Here is a 20,901-nt window from a genome sequence, read left to right on the forward strand (position 1 = left end):
CAGTAGTTGAGTGGACTGAAAGAGGATCGTACCTCTTGCATTTACCTCAGTATCACGGATCAGTTTCTCCAGGGCCAGGTTAAAGAGGATGCATGGTAGAGCATCCCCATGTTTTAGATCGTTGTTGACGTCGAATGGTCTCAAGAGTGATCCTGCTGCTTTTATCTGGCGTTACACATTGGCCAGGGTTAACTTAGTCAGTTTTATTAATTTCGTCGGGATATCGAGTTCACTCAGGGCCGTGTACAGTTTTACCCTGGCTATGCTATCATAAACGGCCTTGAAGTCGATGAAAAGTTGGTGCAACTGATGTCCATATTCCAACAGTTTTTGCATCGCTTGCCACAGAGAGAAAATCTGATCTGTTGCTGATTTGGAGTAAAGCCTCTTTGATTTGGGCCAGTGATGTTCTATGCGTATGGCTAGATAGCCGGATTTATTGTCAGTGATAAAAATCCCACTATTATTCAAAAAGTTATAGAAGATGGCATAATTACACTTTCTTTGATTTACTTTGATTCTCAGCCGGCCAACCAGTGCTCAACCTTTCAAGCGATTCCTGGGGTTTCGAAATGCAACACTAGGATTGGTTTGTATGCCAAAGTATTACCGTATCCTCAGCGAAAGTAGAAGTAAATAGGCGCTAATTTGTCAGCAAATCTTAAGTAGATATCAAATAAAGCAGAGAGCCAAGAGTACTACTTTGGGTTACCTCGCTTTGATGTTAACGTCTTGTGAGGTAAATTTTGTTTGTTTAATAACAAACCTCCTGCCAATGAGATATGACGCGAGAATTTTGTAGGTATTCGTAGGTGAAATTTACTGAGAACATGTGGTCTGTAAATCCCTTTACATGCAGTAAGAGTGGTTGTTGAATTCTGGAGGGGGGGGGGGGGTCTCCCCATACATGTGAAAGGGGTGTGCAAATATTTTTTTACAGAAGATGGTCATGTGGGGTATCAAAATAAAGGGCTCAATTAGTACTTTTTGAAATTAATCCTATTTTTGATATTGGGTGAAACGCGAAAGAGTAAAGGCTTTTTCTTATTTGAAAATTTCCCTCAAATGCATACTAGAAATGCAAAATTTGGTGCATTTATAAGTAAAAATATAAATATAAAAAAACCGACTACTATTAACAAAGTTGTAGAAGAACAAAGTTGTGTATTTCACGTGAATTTATCGCAATTTAAAACGTGTATAAAGTCCTGATCATGTAAAGTGAATTCATGAACGGCGGAGTTGGATATATCAAGGAATATTTTGAGTTTTTAAATATGTACGAACGAGAAAGCGTGCAGAGGAAATTTCTCGCACAAAACGAACACAAAATCTTTATACCCGAACCGTTCAGCTTCCGCTTTATCGTCAGTTTTGGAGACTCGGTGGGAATTGATTGGATATTTGAAAATATCGTGTGTCTGATGTTGAAATCTCCAGCTACAATAAATATTCTATGGACCGTATTGAAAAGGCTTACAGACTGCCCTGCAGAGATGATAAATTTCGGAGGGCAGCATACAGCAGAAACTGTAACCGGATTACCCCATTGTACTATGCATATAGATGTGGCTAGCACATGGTCATTAGCATCAACATAAGACAAGGCCGACTGGGTTTTAGTAGGCACAAGTCTGTTGAGCAAGCAAATCGACTCCCCTTAAAGATGTCATTGCTACCCCAGATTAACAAATTGCTTTGGAAATGATGCCATATGACCTTGGCTGGATGAGGACCGAGTTGAGTGGCTCTGTCAAAAAAGGTTCCTATATAGTTATTAACCGAGATTTCACATCAATTGATTACTTGAAGAAAATAAACTTATTTTTTTATTATTTTATTTTATTCTATAATTATTGAGATCAAATGCAAAAATTTGAAACAGAAAAACATCGCCTAAAGTAGAAATGGCTACTGATTTCAGCGCTCGATGGGTTTAGTCTAGGATTGCCTTTTTATGCCCGCTGTCGTAGTAGATATTTGCTCCGTTTCCAAGTCTCTTTCCCTTCCGCATTCATCCGGTAGCTTCAAGGTGACTGGGGGTTCGGTACAGGTCCAGTTACCGTCGATATGTCCCTGATGGTTTCTTCAAGTCGCCGCTCACGTAGGAGTTGACATCACCTTTGCGTATATAGAGATTTTTCCTCTCCTTTATAAAAATTAACACATTTTGAAAATCTTCAAGGTTTCGAGATGTATCAAAATAATACTACGAGAGAGAAAATTCTATCGCAAATTTTCTTTATCGGTTATTTTATTAAAAAAACATTCTTGAAGAGGTAATTGTAGGCCTTATCACAAGATGGAATGGCTATTTCTCATAAAGACTATCTTGACTTTATATGGTTATTTATACAACCGCCAACAAAAATATATTAGATGGCAATATTTTGATTATTATTTGATAAGCGTGGCCATATTTTCGGAGAGTGACTGATTCATGATTCGATTAAATTGAAAATCACGTGCTGTGCTTTGGCAGCATCAATAGCATTTGGAAAAAAAATATTTAATTCTGTTTCATATTGTTATATATATGTTTTATATATATGGAAATTAGAAATGATAACGCATTTGATATTAGAAGCTAGCTTACATATTGTATTTACCAAAATAGGAGAATAAATTCATATTCGAACTATTATACATCCACAAATCGAGTATTTGCAATGGATTCGGTTTATGCCACGGTTGAAATATAGCAGCAGTAAATCAATATTTGTCTGCTAGTGTGAAAAACAGATCGCACTAACTGACCCTTACAATTGTGATTATTATTGTTTGTCAGTCCAAGAGAAATTCTTAGCAAACATGTTATTTGCCCCTTACAATCCAAACCGTGTGAAAGCTTGAATTGATGCTAAAATTAAACACAAATATTATCTGTAAGTCCATTGTTCCTATTTACGTTAGCAACATATCTAAATAAATCACGCGAGGATCTTGCTCAGCCAATCAATAACAACAATTGTCGAGCCTCCGATTGCCTTGATTTCTGGTAACAAAAGAAATCTATGAAAAATATTGATTAGCTTGTTAGCGCCGTAGTATAATAGATGAATTGACAACATCTTCCATGTAGTTTATTATGCACTCTCATCGTGTTTGGCCTCTTTTCTCAAAAGATATTGGAAAGCACCACAACCGATTCCCCAAGGCTATCGATCGCCTCACTCGCTATCGGTCATACCCTATAAGAAAATATGCCATTTGTGACGCATATATTAATAGTTCGATTAGAGTTTTCGTCATTTTTCGCAAGTTTCCCAGAGAAAGTTATTAAATATTGACAGATACTTCCAGGCTTCCAAATTGCCTTCTATTCATTCTTCGTAATTTGGAAGTTTCCTTCGAAAACATCCCTGACCTGACAAAAGCAATTCATTAATAAAATCTATTTCGTGACATATTCGTAAACAAACTACTAAAACAAATTTTTGTCATCATTTAAATTTAATTTCTTACCAAACGGCGTAATTTTCAAAGTTGCGCCTATCCTCATTAAAGAAAGAAAAGTGACAATTTAGCTCTGAAATGGCTTTCTTAGTCATCTGAAACGCTGATCTCTAGGAGTCATTGGCCGAAAGACGACGAATGGAGTCTGCTACACATGCTGCATCATCCTTAGACCATCATGTAAAATTTCAAATATTCATGATTCTCATTCTAAAATTATACTTGCTTATTTGAATGGTTCACGATGCACGGCATGTGATTCAGAGCAGAAACATCTTCCAAATCCCTTTTGCCGTATGTAGTAGGATCTTATCAAACACTTTGAATTCCATGGAAAACTGGATTTAAATTTGAGGAAAAATTCCGCTCCGATGATAATATTCTCCTGAATATTCAATGCGCGTACTCAATTACGATATTTAACTCGATGTTAAGTTGACATGATACTTATTTCAATAGGATTTTTTATCAGTGAACCTGAATACAATCTTGTCATTTTCAAGATAAAGATGAGAGTATCCATATCTTTTTCATCATTCAAATACGAAAATTATTTGCTCTAGTAAAGTAGGTGCTTCTCCAAAGCGCCTATAAACCTATTCGTGTAAATATGGCATCTGGAACAAATAAATAAAGGGTGAATATCTGTGACTAGTTCAGATAAAATTAGAAGATTGTGGTAGTATGAATCAGAATGGAATGAGTCTAGGCGCGAATTTTAAAATAGCTCTCAACTTTACTTATTTAATTGACATTGTGTTGCAATCTCGTCACTTATTTAAAATAAGATATGATCAAAATCTAGTTAAAAGTGTAAAGGAAGCAAATGAAGAGAGGAGAAGGGAATTGATGAAATTTGAATAACTCAACTACCTGGGATGATGTGATCTCACTAAAGCCCATATCGAGCGTTAATAGCGAAAAAAAAACATTTCTAGCGATAGCTTCCTTCGATTTGAAAATCATAAAAACGGGCAGTTATCCACGTGGATTAGTGAGTTAAGTCTGGAGATTTTTCAGTTCACTGCAACAACTCCCTCGATCCATAAAGGAAAATAGAATTATTCTCTGCAAAAAAGCATTCCCCTTAAAGACTACAGTCTTCCATATACTTTATACAATAAATATTGAAATTGATTACGCCTCTATGTACGGTTACCAGACAAAGAGCGTAGGAAAAGATAGAGCACTTTGGACAGAAATAGAGTATTTAATGCCTTATTACTTTCAGCCTAATTAGCGCTATGGTCCACCATTTTAGGGCCACAAACTCGTTAGACCGTTTGTTGTGGGAAGGGCAAAGGAAGCAGAATCTAGTCGTCCTGAACCCTTCTGAATTCTTAAAAAGGAATCAGCTTCGATATATTGTTGGGCTAGAATCTTACTCAAATTTCGCGAATTCACTAGTGAACCGCTTCCTTGCAGCCCTCATGGCCGACTTGAACTTCTTGATGCCGGGTCCAACCACTTCAATAAATATTTACCTTGATTTTGTGTATCAACATCGTCATCGTGTGCAAGTGTGTTACACTAGCCACAAACATGCCACCAAGCTATCAAGGAAGTTTTTGGTTGGCGTGAGGTTGCCCGTGTATGGGCAAATTGGAGTTACCGCAACCTGGTTGACCAACCGCATCTTGTCTACAGTTGTGCAATGTCCCTGCAATTTGCCTACAAACGTACAATCTCACTGCAAACAACAACTTACTTCACAACTTGCTTGCACTTATGTGACTAGTATTAACCCGGCTCAACACGTTCGCCGCTTGCCGCAACCCAGCGGGAATAAAAGACGGAGCTTCCTTAAAGATCCATTTAGGATTAATGGCAATTGATTTAACGGAATCTGCGAGCGAATGATACTTCAAAATTTCTTCATAGGAAGCTTGTGGAAGTATACGCGCATATTGTTTTTTTAACCCTGCGCAATAATTTTTGATGCATTCGTTTCCTTCTGGGAAACTCCAAACTTTCAGAAACGTGCAATGCGAGTTGCACAGCGCTGTGCAATGAACATTTTACGTTGGAGAAGTTCGTTTCGAGCCGGTAAGGTTTGTTCACAAACTGCGTTCCACATCGCTCTTTCATCTCGCACACATTCTTTGATTTGTGCCAAAAACCGACAGTCCAGGATGGGTGACAAGCACTAGCTACCAAGCGCGATTTGGAAAGTATGTGGATACGCAAGATCGACCATAAACTCTAGCAACCAAGCCGAACACCCTATCCACCCGATTATGCTTGAGACTTTTTGGTAAGGGTTGGCAAATGTGTAAATCCGGCATTAGGCAGCCTTTCCTCCCTCCAACCGTCACACTTCTCTGAACTTTGGCAAATGGAAGGTTGGTATTCTGTCCCTGTTACCTTACTCAGCGTTTTCGTTCATTTTGACCTACCCCAAAGCGTATGCCTCGCTTTAGCGGCGCAACAGGTTGCCGGTCTCGCTGCTATCATGAACGTCATATATTACAGCTCTTTTCGTAGAGCTGATCTGTCGTGGACCACGCAAGCCGAATAGATATACACGTTCTTCGCTTCCGCCACCTCCAGATTGACCATCGTTCGTTCGCTGGAACTTAAATTCGGCTGTAATATTTGAAGTCCTTTGATGATTCGTCCACATCCGATCCTGGGAGTCTTAACATATGAGGTAATCGAACCGGAAAAGTTTTTGGAGAATTGGTCATCACAGACCACCGGAAAGGAATCAAAGCAGAGGATATATTCCCCTTGTTCCGCTTGCCAAGAGATGTTTGATGACCATCACCGACAATCTGAGTTGGTTCACACGTCCGGCGAGGGTTTGCCGCCCGCTCCACTCATAAGTAACTCCTCGCCATATCGCTTAAGGGCTTCATAGTGCAGGCTGCGAGATTGCTTGGTGTCCGAGTCCTTTGGTGCTTAGAGGTGGCGGCGAGGAAGATGGGGCGGCAACCCTATCGGCCAAACCAAGGCCAAGTGGTCGAGGAGAACCTCCATAGTGGTGGCACCGGGAGACGCTGTAATCACCTTGGTTTGATGGCCGTGATTCAGTAGGCGAATGCACAAAAGACCTAATCAGGGCGATCAGACCCGAGTCTGCACGGGGACTCATCTGAAGTGGCAAATTGGTCACGAAACCTTACCAGGGGTATACTGGTACCATGGGAACCGGGAAAGCCCTTGGACTCACATACTTCGGGTGAACTCCTGTTGTATGTGAGGACAGCTCGGTTATTTGCGGTTGGCCCCCCTAGTCGAAGTTTCATGGTGGTTGTGGTTATGCTCAAGCGAGAAGAGACCTTCGGACCTCGACGTGGTGTTGCGTATCAACACGGGTGCCGTACTCCATAGTTCAGTAGAGATTTAGGTAATTCTTGCATCCACCAGTATGAATGCTAAGCCATGCACTTGGTATAGACTGGTACCGTTGTTGCTTGTCTCAGCGGGGCTCTGATTGTGGTCCGTGTCTGAAGAGGACCGTAGGATTAAGTCTGACGACAGGTGCCTACGTAAAACACTATGGGCTTCACTGTCCGAGTCCTTCCACATTATACTCCTCTTGAATTCTTGAGATCGGTTGCCTTCGAAGATCATAGGTTTCTGCTGATTTCCCTGGCGTTTCTTGTTGTATTCCGTGACAATTGCTTGGTATTTAACGAGATCCTTTTCATGCCACCCGCTGACATCGGCAAGTGGACTATTGTGGCTGGTATTCGCTACATTCAATTCGACGACACCGCTAGTCCATCTGCCGCCTCGTTGCCGGGGATTCCTGATGGTGATTCCCGCAAAGCGCTGCTATTTTTAAATTGGAAGCGATGTCTTGGTCGCACGAGTAATCCGAGGAAAATAGCTCGTCCAGCCATCAGAGTAAGGATCTTAATTGTAACTGAAGGTGCCCAAAGTATTTAGAGTCCGCACAATAGAAGCTAAACTACCCCCTTGACTAGGCAGTCCTATCGTGTTTCATTTTGGCTTGGAGTTCTATTGCCACTTTTCCAGTATCGGGAACGATTCCCAGGCTATTGCTTCAGTTCACCCAACGACAGATCGGCTAACCCCGAAAACATAACTATCGGGCAAGCAGATTCTCGTCATTTGGATGCACCTACTCCTCGCCCGTCCGAGGACGTTTTACAGTTGCCACTCCGAGGGGGTTTTGTGAGGTTTTACCAAATTATGCAACCTTCACCTAAAGCATAGTCAAGATAACCCGCCAATTAAAGGCGGAAAACAGACTGAACAGGCGGTTTTGAGGTTATATGGATAAGAGGAATTGGTGGAGCATACGTTCGATGTTCTCAATCTGCATGGCTAGGGTGGTAAGGGGCTTGGCCAGTGTATGACATTTGATTAGAAAGTTTGATAGGAATGAAGAAGATGAAGCCAAAAATGGGGATCATGGATAGAATTTTGTCGGGGTCTACCGATTTGTTGTTATTGTTCGGTGTGACAAAATGGATGGCCAGTTCTCTCGACGATCGGGGTGATTGAAGGAATGGATGAAGAGAATTTGTGTGGATTAAGTCCAGTAGAATAATGGGATCGAGTGGAGTCAGGAAATTTATTCGCTAACCTCGGTTTCGTAAACTTGATCCCGGTTATGCAGCATGCAATGGTGGTCTTCGAGGATGCGGTTCGCTAGAATGTTTACCTTTCCGGGCAGAGAGATACTTTGAGGATGGATTGGAGTTTGTTTGGTTGCCCTAACAAGGCAAGAACCTTTTTTTTAAGTTGAAAAGGCATTTGTGAAGGTATTCGGTATACAGGGTTAAAACTTGTTGGCAGATTGACCTGTAAAGGTTGCGGACTTTTTTCAATGAGACGAGAAGGGGTCTTTTTTTTGTTGTTGTCGAAGATAAATTTTTATTTTTCAATGTAGATACAGATAATGTTGATCGTGCATTGAACCAAGGCTGGTGTCTGTTGTTGAGGTTTAAACCTATTATTAGGTACCAGCCTTGACTTTGTGCTCATAGGTGAAAGGCGCGAAAGAAGTGAATCCGTCGGAAATCATAAGTATCAACGGACTGGTGGGGGCAGTAAAGGGTGCCAACGAAAATCAAGGTCGATTGGGTTTCAAAGGGAATGAGAGTAATTTCGAGTCATTTGAAGCTGTTGGTCGATGAGAAATATTGATGAGATAAAAATTAGAATGACTTTACCATTCAATCTGCAGTAACTTTTGCGATTTCTTGGCCAATTCGAGGAGATTGAGATTGGATGGAATTGTGAAACTGCATGGACGGTTTGTGCGAAAAACACGAATGGACCTGCGGAACCTGGGTTAGTAATTGAACGGCACGACGCTCACCTGATTTGAATGATGTATGTTAATGGTATTATTCTACTTGTTTTTGAGCTGTTTAGCGAGCAATGGTGTATTGAGTGGCTTTAATATTTTTAATATGTGCTGCGGAGAACGTGACAAATCGGAGGTTCTTTCATCGGTATATTTATCGTCTCTGCCCAGCTCATGACGGAAGGCTTAGCGCTGAACGCTCCTTGCGCTTTCAGTTCTTTGACGATCTTTTGAAGTGAGAAAGAGGTATCAAAGTCTCTGAAGGTAGCACTGGTGGTCTTCTTGGAGAAAAATGTATAAGGGGAAAATTTATCATTGTCCTCCATCATGATTTTCTTGGGCATAGAGCTGTCTTCCGCGGTTTTAGTTGTGATTTGATGAGAATTATCTGCATTTTTAGTTAGATAATTATCAGAAAGAGCACCGGAAAAGTCTTGCTTGATTTGTTTGAAATAACTGATGGAATTAGTCGAATTCTTCGACTTATCTCCTTGCTTTTTTCGCTGGCCGTTGCGTTGCTGAAGATTGCGATCTAGCTAGCACTGGTGCTACCTATTTGGATGTTGCTTTCGTTATTGCCTCTGCACAGAGTGCTTGTTCCATTATTTCAGGTTGCTGATAGACCAGTACAAGCAGGTTTGTACAGATGAAGGGAGTAAGTTGCTCCCGAAATATATATATATCTGATAAATAAAAATTTTAGTTTGGAGGAAGCTACTGGTCTATCACTTTTAGGCTAGATTTCAAACAGCAGACCATGTCTAATCTCTTCAGGTTGTTGTTTTTGGGTTGCTGACATCGATTAGTGGTTAAGTTCCTCCAAGGACTGCATAATTGTCGCTTGAAGAGAGACGAGAGCAGCTGTGGGTCCTCCTGGGACTTGTATCTTATGGGGTTCTCGATTTTTTCCGACAGCATAGTAAATATTTATTTTAGAAACGAATAGCAGCATCATACATATTGTAAGTACCCACTTTCGGGTGATATTGACATTCATAGTCTACAATTTTCAAAGAAGCAAAAAATTTGAGGTATTATAACTTTGTTAATAATAGTGCAATTTCCACCAAACTTGGTAAGATCATGCTCTATATTATAGCCTATATTACTGCAATTCATTTCATGGTACTAGGATGAACTTAAGGGGGGTTTCTAACCAATTACAAAATTTTTTAGTAATATACTATTATTAACTTTATTTGAACAGATATCGGCATGGAAGGTATTTCGGAGCCCAGGCGCCATATAGTGGCAGCCTCCTGATTTTTTTCAGATTTTTCGGTTTGGTAGTTTCTGAGAATGGCCCCCTTAAAGAAGTGATCACGCTCCCCACCCTTCCAACAAATGTCAAAACTAGGACCGGTTTTGAAAAGTACTAATCGAGACCTTTAATTTGATACCCCACAGACTATATTTGATGGAAAAAAATTTTACACCCCCCTTTTGCATGTATGGGGACCCCCCCCCTTAAATTCGACGTAAAAGGATGTAATTCACTGTATGCGTGAGCGTTCACAGTTCCCACCTTTCTACCAAATTTGGTGTCAATCGCTATAACCGTCTCCGAGAAAAATGCGTGTGACGGACAGACAGACATACAGACGGACAGACAGTAAACCGATTTTAATAAGGTTTTGTGTTTACACAAAATCTTAAAAATGGCGGCGCACTGCAGTTGCTTTCCGGAAGTGTTCGCCGTGTATGTTCATGTTCGTCTTTGTGTTTGTCCTATCCCTCTAGGCTTATCACTTGCATTCTATCACGTGTTGCGGATGAGACTGGGTGGATGTCCTGTACTTCACAAAGTAGTGAAAAGGTATAAGGAAAGGATGATGCTCAATTATTGTGTTTGGACGGAAAACCTATCTCTTCTTCAAAATACGATTTTTTTTCTTCGATTAACTGTTGATTTGGCTTTGATTAATTAACAGACACTTTATTATGTCAACTTAAAAGTTAAAAATTTAGGGCTCGGAATGCAATAAAAAAATTGAATTTTGCCACCTCCCACGATAAGGTCCGGCTTTTTTTATCAAAAGATTTATGGGTTTTGCAAAAAGATTTATTTTTGTCTTGTTTTCTGATTAAATCTTTAAAAGTAGCTGTTCCTTCAATGCAGGTCCCGAAATCGCAATAATGATACAGGGAAAGGTGAAGCCTAAAAAGTTTCCTGTCTTCCTAGTCGGAATTGTGCATCCCGTGAATATTCCTAGATTTCAAATTTACAATTTTTGGGAAAGCAATGCTCCAATCTAATAGTACAATAAAAAGTCTAACTTTGAACATAACATGTTATATTTGTATATTGATTACCAACAAGGAAATGACTTACCCAAAATACAAACCCGTTATATGGTATATATTCACGATACATGATTGAGGATAACTGAGATAGACACCACCAATTTGAATCTGAAAATATCAAAACACCCACGTCAAACTGTGATTATCTTTGAAGCTGGAACACGAGCCACAGGACATTTCAGACCAACTGAGCATAAAGAGGCAATAAAATCTATTTGTTCGCGAGCAGTCATTCAGCCATCCGGTGTCACACCCATAGAAATTGGAAGGACTACCCACACTCGGACACCTTTGGAGATAACACATCAAGTGTGACTAAGGTTGGTATTGGAAGACGTTAGGCCGAAGGAAAAAGCACAAGGGAGTATTAACTTCTGATATATTATAGTATGAGTGTAAAGAACACAGAACTGAGTGAGCATATTTTATGTGGTTCTTTATCGAAGTGCTCTGACTATAGTATGCATGCGTTGAAAATACGTTAATACTCTTCAAGTCATCTACTAATTTTGTTAAAAATAAAAAACATAATTTACAGATTTCTCCAGGTTTCCGACCTTACAATGACTACCCTGTTCTGCGCCCCAGTTACCCTATTTGCTTCTAATAATAATTTATCTCCTACCCAAGCTTTACCGGAATTGAAATTAAAATCAAATATACAAATGGTAGAATCCTGGCACCAACATCCTATTGGCAGAGAGAAAATCTCAATTAAAATCGTTTTACTCTAATGTCAAACTCTGGTGTTTTACGGAGTATTTCCACTTGTAGCGTTCCAAAAATACAATCTTAATTAAAATGTAATTCACATGAAAAGACTGAACAACCACATTCGTGATTGATTGATAATCAATAGACGATCCCGTGGAAATAAAATATATTTGATGTCCTGACACGAGGCAAAAGCAAACAATCCAGAAAAGCGCCTACATTAGGAGAAAGGCTTTCCCGTAGATGCTATTTTTAGTACATCAGTGAGAGTAGGAGTACGTAATGGAATACAGTTATTGTAGATAGCACGCGGATATAAAATGGTTTAAGATATAAGATGCTTTGCATTTGAATTTTAATGAAACGCTTTTTTCCCGGAAGTGGCTTTTGAATTTTGAAAAAGACATAATTCAGCTAGCATTGAAATAACCAAAAGCACGTCTGTGAAAAGCAATTATTATTGAGTTATCATCTGAATGCAGTTGGAAATAATCGTAAAATTCAATTAACATTTTGTAGATATTTCAGCTTCTGATAAAACGCTTCCGGTCAACTGAATTGAATTCTATTTCACGAAAAGTCATTCAATCGCCTCTGGATCTAACATAATCTCTGCAGAGGTCAAACAATTTCCTCACAAAATATATAAACTGGATTTTTCCTTGAAGGCATCATATCTACTACTTATTGAGGGGAAAGCTTTTGAAATTGATTTGAATCTATCCGCCAGACAGACACACTTTATTTCCAAATTAGTAAATTTATTGTCGCAATACTTGCTTAGAATATGGAACAGTGCAATAGTTTGGGCATGCCTGTTTGGTTTTCTCATGTGAACTTTATACGCAGTACTTTTCGTTATGTATAATATATTATGTTATGTCCACCGTCTTCATTTATCTTTTTTTATATGAACGGACAATAAACAGAGTAAACTCCACTTGTTTATTGCCTTCAGAAGCAGGAAAAAACAAGAACCTTAAAGTATGCCTAAAACTATTGAAAGAACCAAGCTTTTGTACGTTGTAGCATCGACAAAACCTTGGAATCGGGGAATATAGATAGATTTCGGGCTCCCTGAAGGGAACGTTAAAAAATGTCTGCGTTACGTGTGTTATACGACGCCGGACGGCAAGTGATATCGTTAGAGGTGAAGCGGAGCTTGTTGTCAAAAGTGACCCCAAGCTGTTGAGTGTAGTTCTGCTTTGATAATTAATATCCGTCAATAGAGTAGGAAAAGGAAGTAGGTTAGGGTTTGAGCGAGTAACGGATAGAGTGACACTGACGTTTAGCACTAAACCATTAGCAGCGCATCGGGGAACCAGAGTGTTTAGCTTTGGTTGAAGAGAGACGCAGTCCATAGGCGTCAATATTACGGAAAATAACTTAAGTCGTCGGCATAGAGCGAACGGAAGAATGCTGCATATCGAGTGATGTTGCATTCTCAAAGAACGCGGGCACGCGCAGAGACTTATCACGACCCAAGTCTCCGAGGAAAACATGAAGACTGGCAAGATCATTGTCTTGTACAGTAAGAGCTTTGACCCGATGGTGAAACGTTTCGAGCGGAGCAGTTTTTGCAAGCTAAAATAGGCTCTGTTGGCTGCCAACAATTGTGTGCGGATTTCATCATCGTAGCTGTTATCGGTTGTGATTTTCAACCCTAGATAGGAGAAATTATCAACGGTCTCAAAGTTGTAGTTCTCCTATCTTTATTCTTCCCGTTTGACCAATGCGGTTTGATGTTGTTGGTTGGTTACTTGGCTTTGGTGCTGACGTTGCCACCATATACTTTGTCTTGCCTTCATTGATGTGCAGCCCAAGATCTCGCTCCATCTCCTCGATCTGGATGAAGGCATTTTATAAGTCTTGGGTCGTTCTTCCCATGATATTGATATCGTCTGCATAGGACAATAGATGGGTGGATCGTACCCCTTGCATTTACCTCAGCATCACGGATCACTTTCTCGAGGGCCAGGTTAAAGAGGACGCATGATAGGGCATCCCCTTGTCGTAGACCGTTATTAATGTCGAATGGTCTTGAGAGTGATCCTGCTGCTTTTGTCTGACCTCGCGCATTGGTCAGGGTCCGCCTAGTTAGTATTATCAATTTCGTCGGGATACCAAATTCTCTTATGGCCGTGTACAGTTTTACCCGGGCTATGATGTCATAGGCGACTTTAACATCGATGAAAAGATGGTGCAACTGTTGTCCATATTCCAACAGTTTTCCATCGCTTGCCGCAGAGAGAAAATCTGATCTGTTGCTGATTTGCCTGGAGTGAAGCCTCTTTGGTATGGGCCAATGATGTTCTGGGCGTATGGGACTATTCGGCCTAGCAAGATAGCGGAGAATATCTTTATAGATGGTACTTAGCAACGTGATACCTCTATAATTGCTGCCCTGTGTGATATCTCCCTTTTTATGTATGAGACAGATAATGCCTCTTTGCCAGTCGTCAGGTATTGATTCGCTGTCCCACACTTTGAGCACAATGATGATGATTCGGCTGTAATTCTATCGGCTCCTGGCGACTTATGAGTTTTAAGCCGGTGAATTGCACGGACTGTTTCTTCTATACTTGGTGGTGGCAGTATTTGTCCGTCGTCTTCAGTTGGCGGGACCTTCAACTCGCCGATGTTCTGGTTTTTCAGTAGCTCATCAAAGTACTCAACCATCGCTCTAATATGCCCATTCTGTCGGAAATCAGATTTCCCTCTTTCTCTCGGCAGGATGATCATCGAGGTGTATAAGGCTTCATCCTGCTGACTTGTTGGTAAAACTTCCGAGCCTGGTGCGGTTGCTCCTTGTATTTTTCTAGTTCACAGACTTGTTGGTTCTCCCAGGCTTCCTTTTTCCGTCTGTGAAGTCGACGTAGTTCTTGATAAGTCTCTGCGCGTGCCCGCGTTTTTTGAGAATGCAGCATTACTCGATATGCAGCATTCTTCCGTTCCATTGCTAGCTTACATTCATCGTCAAACTAGCCGTTCCGACTTTTTTTGTAGCTGGGGCCAAGTATCTTTGTGGCCGTATCGATGATAACGTTCTTCAGGTGGTTGTAAAAATCATTTTTTGATGCTTCATCTTCAGTATCTTTGTTGACTGGAGTTATTACGGTGTCCATTTCCCTCTTGTAGGTATTGCGGAGGGTTGTGTTGTGGATGGCTTCAGTGTTAACTCTCATCTGATTGTCAGAGGGGATTCTGGGTGGTATTGTTATTCGAGCTCGGAGCACCATGCCAACGAGATAGTGATCCGAGTCTATATTGGCCCCCCTATATGTTCTGATATTCATCAAGGCTCAGAGGTGGCGGTGTTCGATCAACACGTGGTCAATTTGGTTGAAAGTGGTCCCGTCTGGAGAGGCCCACGTGCGTGTGTGGACCGCTTTCCGTGCAAAACAGGTACTTCCAACAACCATTTTGTGTAACACTGCTAATTGAATAATCCGCAGTCCGTTATCGTTTGTATCTTAATGTAAGCTATGTGAGCCAACGAATCGCCTGAATACGAGCTCCCTCCCTACTTGGCTGTTATGATTTTGATATCATATCTGGGACAGGCTTCGAGGGTTCGTTCTACAGCCCCGTAGAAGGTATCCTTCTCCGACTCTGCAGTCTCCAGCGCAGAGTGCATAGCCGTTCGCTTATGTTTTCAAAGCCGATAACAGCGGTTTTGACTGTATAAACTTTTTTAATTCTGAAGAGTTCGTTAATCGGTTGGTATATCGGTAGTAGATTAGAATTAAAAAACGTACTCAGAAATATCTCGAAGAAACAGGTATAACCCGTTAAGAACCAATGCCCAGGGTTCCACTTCTTAAGGAACAATAAAGATGTTGTTCCAGAAACCACTCCGGGTTCTTTCACAAAGATTTTCAAATTTCTCCATTCGGCTGCATAACCCGTTTAATTTCACCTCTAGAGCAGGCTTGACATTGTTCTGGCTCTGATGTGTTAAACTAGACCCAACTGGTTTCCACTCCACACCAACTGCTTTAATATGATGTCGCTATTTAGTGCTGATAATGCTGTTTAATTGGCAAAACAGATAACAATTGTTTCACTCCTACATTTTTGTTCTACTGAGAATAAAATGGCATATACCTCCGTCTGAAATATGATCGTAATTTTTGCTAAAAGTTGTAAACGATCCATAATCAGGATGCACTTAACCGCCATCCATTAATCGTTTTATTACAAGCGATTTTCAATTGCCATGACATCCAGGAATGTTTAGCTCAGTCGAGCAAGTTTCAGCAGCAACTAATGGCAATTACACCCCAATTGGTTTGATATGGCTTTGTTACGTGGTCCTGAAAACCTCGTTAACTATTGGATACAGATTATTGGTGCCTTTCCTCGTTTATCACTGAATTAATATATCTCCGCCCGGAATATAGTCGTTATTTTCGGGGGGCCAGTTTGATTATTGAGTTTTTCCAAAAATACCCCGATTCGTCTTTTATGACTGACCCATCGCATCGGTGAAGCTTATTTATCCTGTAATCTCAAAAGACTCGCCATTTGTGTTTTGGCGATGGGCAGGCATGTCTTCTCAAAGATAAATCTGGGGACCATATAGTCAGTAAGCGCCAGAGAGCCGTGACGATTGCCCAAGGATTTTCAGATGACCGCATGGCCAGACGATTCGTCACCTCCTCGTGCGCGAATGGTGTCAAACACCTATTAACACTTGCTTTCAAGTCCAGATGGTTCTTTCTTGCAAATATCAGACTTTTCCCTTTAGCCAGAATTCAATCCAATTCAATTTTCACTAACGCTTATCTGTTTTCGTAGGAGATTCCTTCGTAGCTGGGTTCATTTTCTATCTGCCAAGGATCTCATTTTTAAGGTTTTCAGTAAAGCAAAACCTTATTAAAATCGGTTTCCTGTCTGTCTATCCGTCCGCCTGTTTTTATTTCACGCATTCTATTTCAGAAAACGTTATTCCTATTGATACAAGATTTGTAGTAACGTAGTTCCACGTTAAGTTTAAAGTGATCCCCATACATGCAAAAGGGGGGTGTAAAATTGTTTTTTTGCCGGGTATAGTCATGTGGGTATCAAATGAAAGGTTTCAATTAGTACTTTCCGAAAACGATCAAGGACCCGTTCTTAGAAACTACTCATGATCTGTCTGTCTGTGGTGTCTAGGCTTCAACATACTCTTCACCGAAAAGCGTTTAAATAAAGTTAATAATAATGTATTACAATATTTATTATAAATATATTTGTTAAACATTGTCTGGGAACTCTTCTTCAACTTGATTTGGCATCTCTTTTCTATTGGAAACATTGTCTAAACTAATTTCCTTTGTAGTTCAACCCGGCTGGTTTATGTTGATACTTTTAATGACTGTTGGGAATTCACGTTCAATTCGACTGAACGTTTAGGGGTGTTGATGGGTTGCTCTAGATGATTCCTGTCCGGTTACTGGGAAAAAATCCTTGGTCTGATTTTTAATGCTTTGGTATTGAGTCGAACAATCCTGTGATTCCCTAGAAACTACCAACACCTAGGCTTGAAAACAATATTGTTAATTAATTTCGTTCCCTCAGTTCAAAGGTTACTCATTCACTGAGTTTAAAAGGTCCAATTTTGCATTTTTAAGGTTTTGTGTAAAACAAAACCTTATTAAAATTGGTTTATTGTCTGTCTCTTTGTCTGTCTGTCCATCACACGCATTTTTCTCGGAGACTGTGGTAGTAATTGACACCAAATTTAATGGAAAGGTGGGAACTGTGAGCGCTCCAATTTTTTTTACACCAAATATAGGCATATGGGGTATCAAATGAAAGGTTTCAGTTAGCATTTTCCGAAGCTGGTGTTAGTTTTGACATTTTTTGGTCTGAACTGTAGGCCGATTTACGTAGAATATAATTTGCACCCTTGTCGTGTTTTGCGAATTATAAAAGGGAGTGCATAACATCTATGACCCGCTTCGGCCACGCTGCTCCCAGGGCAGAGGTGAGGCAGCGTTTGAAGAGTTGCCCCTGCCCTGGTAAGAAACCGTAGCCGTCTTCGTCCATCGTTTAGTTTTGGAAACTTGGGTGTTAAACCTAAAAAAAGGAGTCCGTGGACCATCAAGATTTGGAGCAAATTGCAGTTGCCCCCCTTAAAATCATCCTGGCGCGAGTAATGTAGGCTATAATATAGAGCTCGATCCTACCAAATTTGGTGGAAACCGCATTACTACTAACAAAGTTATAATAGGTCAAAGTTATCACTTTTTTGGAAATTCAAGATTTTGGATGTCAATATCACCCGAAAGTAGATATTCTCACATAATATATGCGTATATTACGTGTTACGTACTAAGGGGACTAATTCACACTCAAATGTCTTTATAAAAGAAAAAAAATCTTTCTTACTTGAAGCGTCCAGCTTCCAGCGTTCAGACTTGTTGTAAAACAATATACCTAGTTATTTTTGGGGCACTGAATAGGATAGTGTTCAATTTTTAGCTTGAGTGTCAGACAAAACACGATATCAATCAAAATTTTTCTAACGTTCAGACGGCACACCCCCTGAACTAGTTGTATACAAAATCAAAATACATTGTATACAGTTCAGATAGTCCACGTGTGGAAGAAAGCTAATATCCATCCCCATGAATATTTCTAATAGCCATTGGAAACTTTCCTAACAAATGCAGCATACCTTTCCTTTGCTTTTCTACTAGAACATCACAACCACCACAAAAATACTCAGAAAATGTAAACTTTTTGGTCCCGTTCGCTTGTCTTCATTTCTATCTCGTTTTGTATACTTAGAGCATCCGAAATTTTACAAAAATAGCTCAGATCACAGATAGCTTGTCTCTATTTTCAGCAACGTTGTTACTAAATTTAGAAATTCCGCTGAAAGTTTAATTTATAACGATTGTTAAAGTCAACACGATGGGGCGCACCGTAGGCGTAATATCCGTGCACAGGAGGGTACGAGTTATACTGGCCACATGATCTATTTGACTTTTTTGTGTATATATGATAGACATTGTTTGCATTATGAAGGAAAGATAAAAGAAGATATATGGAATGAAGGATAATATAAATAAACACCAAAAAACAATTTTTTATTATAAATCACATGATTTCAGAACTCAGGAAAAGAATGCAATTCAGCCATTGGGGAGTAGCTTCTATACATGGATCCAGTTCAATTTAAAGCACGAGAATGACCCCATATGTAGGTCTTGCTGCCTGCATTCAATTTCATTTGCATTTCAATGCAAATTGATTGATAGGATTAATAATTTATTCCTTTCGGAGATAGTGATTACGGCTTGAGTTCTTACGATCTCCGTTCTCGGCCGATTGAGCCAAAGGAAGAGCAAAGAAAATGGAAAAATCAATAACCATATTTTTGTTCTGATCCGGTCCTTAATCAAAGCATTACTTATGTGATAGGGGGGATCCTTTTAGTAACACATAGACGAACAAATATCTATTTTTTGAAATTGCTTTCGAAAATTTTCTGCTCCCCATGCAACTTCAAAAATGGACGCTTTGAATTAACTGACTTGACCCCAATAAGTTTTCAGTTTTCCATTTAACCAAATCCTCTGTGACTATTGCCGGGATAACACAATGCCTTGCCTAGAGTTATTTCAAAAGTAAGTCAGCTTTCCGTTGCTACCCGACGCCTTAGCAGCGATGTCTCTTAAAATCGAACTCCGGGTGGATTATTCTCCCAAATGTGCCTTTGAAGTTTGCAATAAAAGAAGAATAACAAAGTTTTTCACATACATCGAAGCGCCGTCAGTGGAGCTACACATTCGGAAATCATACCTGTCCGGCACCAGTTGAGATATTTTCCTCCCCAATCTTAGAAATATATTTCCCTGTAAAACCAAGGTTTACTCCTATCTTTCTCCGGTTATTTCAGGGGCACAACAATCCTGGCAATCTTGCAGTATGCTAAGAAATAGACCTTCCGTAAAATACTTGGGCAGTTGTAGAAATCCTTAGATACTTGCTATCTCCCACCGAAATCCATTCCATCTCTACCTCACTGACATTTTCCTAATGTCAGCTTGCGCCTATCGTATCACAGTTGCGAGAGTTTTTTTGGTCCATGCCTAACTTCACGATACTGCTCAGGAGATGCGTGAACAATTTTGTCAGCCTTTTTCGATGATCAAAACCACTTTTAAATCAAAATTACCCGAAACCGAAAAAGTGACTCCCTTCTTCTGGCCGGAACCAAAATAAGCCTTTAGTGGTAGATGAAATAGAATTTGGGGTGTTCCTGTCAGCTGGTCTGATTGTTTTGACGTTCCAGGTCTCCTAGACTGCAGTATCATTGTTTGCTAAGCGATAGCAGGAACTTATGTCAACTGCCTGAAAAATGATTCGCTGCTCTCGATTATATCAAAACTATAGTCCTAGGTTGATTACCTTACCTCGAGGTATGCGTTGGGTCTAAATTTTGTCCTGTAGATACTTCCAAGTTTGAACCGCCCGACACTGATATTACCGATAACCAAACCAGTGAAAACATGGTCTGAAATTAATACTAGAATTTTGAAAGGTGTCTCGTAGGGTTGCTCGAACGGTCTCTTTACACTCCCTACTCGAACGACGGTAAGTATGAATACAGATCCTTTTGAAAATGAAAATTCTGCGTCAATGGTAATGAATAATTGGCAGCTGTGAGGCATTTTTGGTGCTTTTCTCAGGGTTTTGAGACAACACTATACGCAAAGCAAAAATCCAAATTTCGGACGCAGCGTCTTTCCTTCATTGAAGTGTGCTGCTTTGTTTCCTGTTTTCACTCCTTTCTGGAGGTGACGAGTTCTGCGACAGCATAAATTTGAACTTGCCCTGCCGTAGTTTCTCTGACGTTTGCGTTTCCAGTGTTGCTTCTATGAATATGTGCTGAAAAATTCCAGTGTTACTTTTATTTTGTTACCTCCGTGCATTATTTTAGCAAATTAGGAAAATCGGTTACTTGCGAGAGTGTAGAGATTTTTAGACATGGCTCATTCTGGGAAAGTCAGATATTCCTAGTTTTACCCCGACGACTATGAAGTTCTCACAATTCATCGGAATGCAAGATTGAGTGCTCTTAGTTTCTCTCCATAAGAGTGGATAATGGTGTGGGGGGTTCATGTGAGCCTAGCTTTGCCAAGGTGATA

General features: G+C 40.2%; 1 protein-coding gene and 1 long non-coding RNA gene across 3 annotated transcripts in view; one reads left to right on the forward strand and one right to left on the reverse strand.

Annotated features, from left to right (window-relative positions):
• The window catches only part of LOC119646689 (protein pinocchio), a 220,109-nt gene that overhangs the window by 97,410 nt on the left and 101,798 nt on the right, over positions 1 to 20,901 (forward strand). The gene's annotated exons all lie outside the window — the stretch shown is intronic.
• LOC119646690 lies at positions 3,477 to 11,154 on the reverse strand. The gene is made up of 3 exons (XR_005248762.1): positions 11,073 to 11,154; positions 3,679 to 4,073; positions 3,477 to 3,623 (listed from the first exon to the last, which is right to left on the reverse strand). It is a non-coding gene; the product is annotated as an uncharacterized LOC119646690 (long non-coding RNA).

Source organism: Hermetia illucens, chromosome 1 (assembly GCF_905115235.1).
Source record: "Hermetia illucens chromosome 1, iHerIll2.2.curated.20191125, whole genome shotgun sequence".
Taxonomy (NCBI): domain Eukaryota; kingdom Metazoa; phylum Arthropoda; class Insecta; order Diptera; family Stratiomyidae; genus Hermetia; species Hermetia illucens.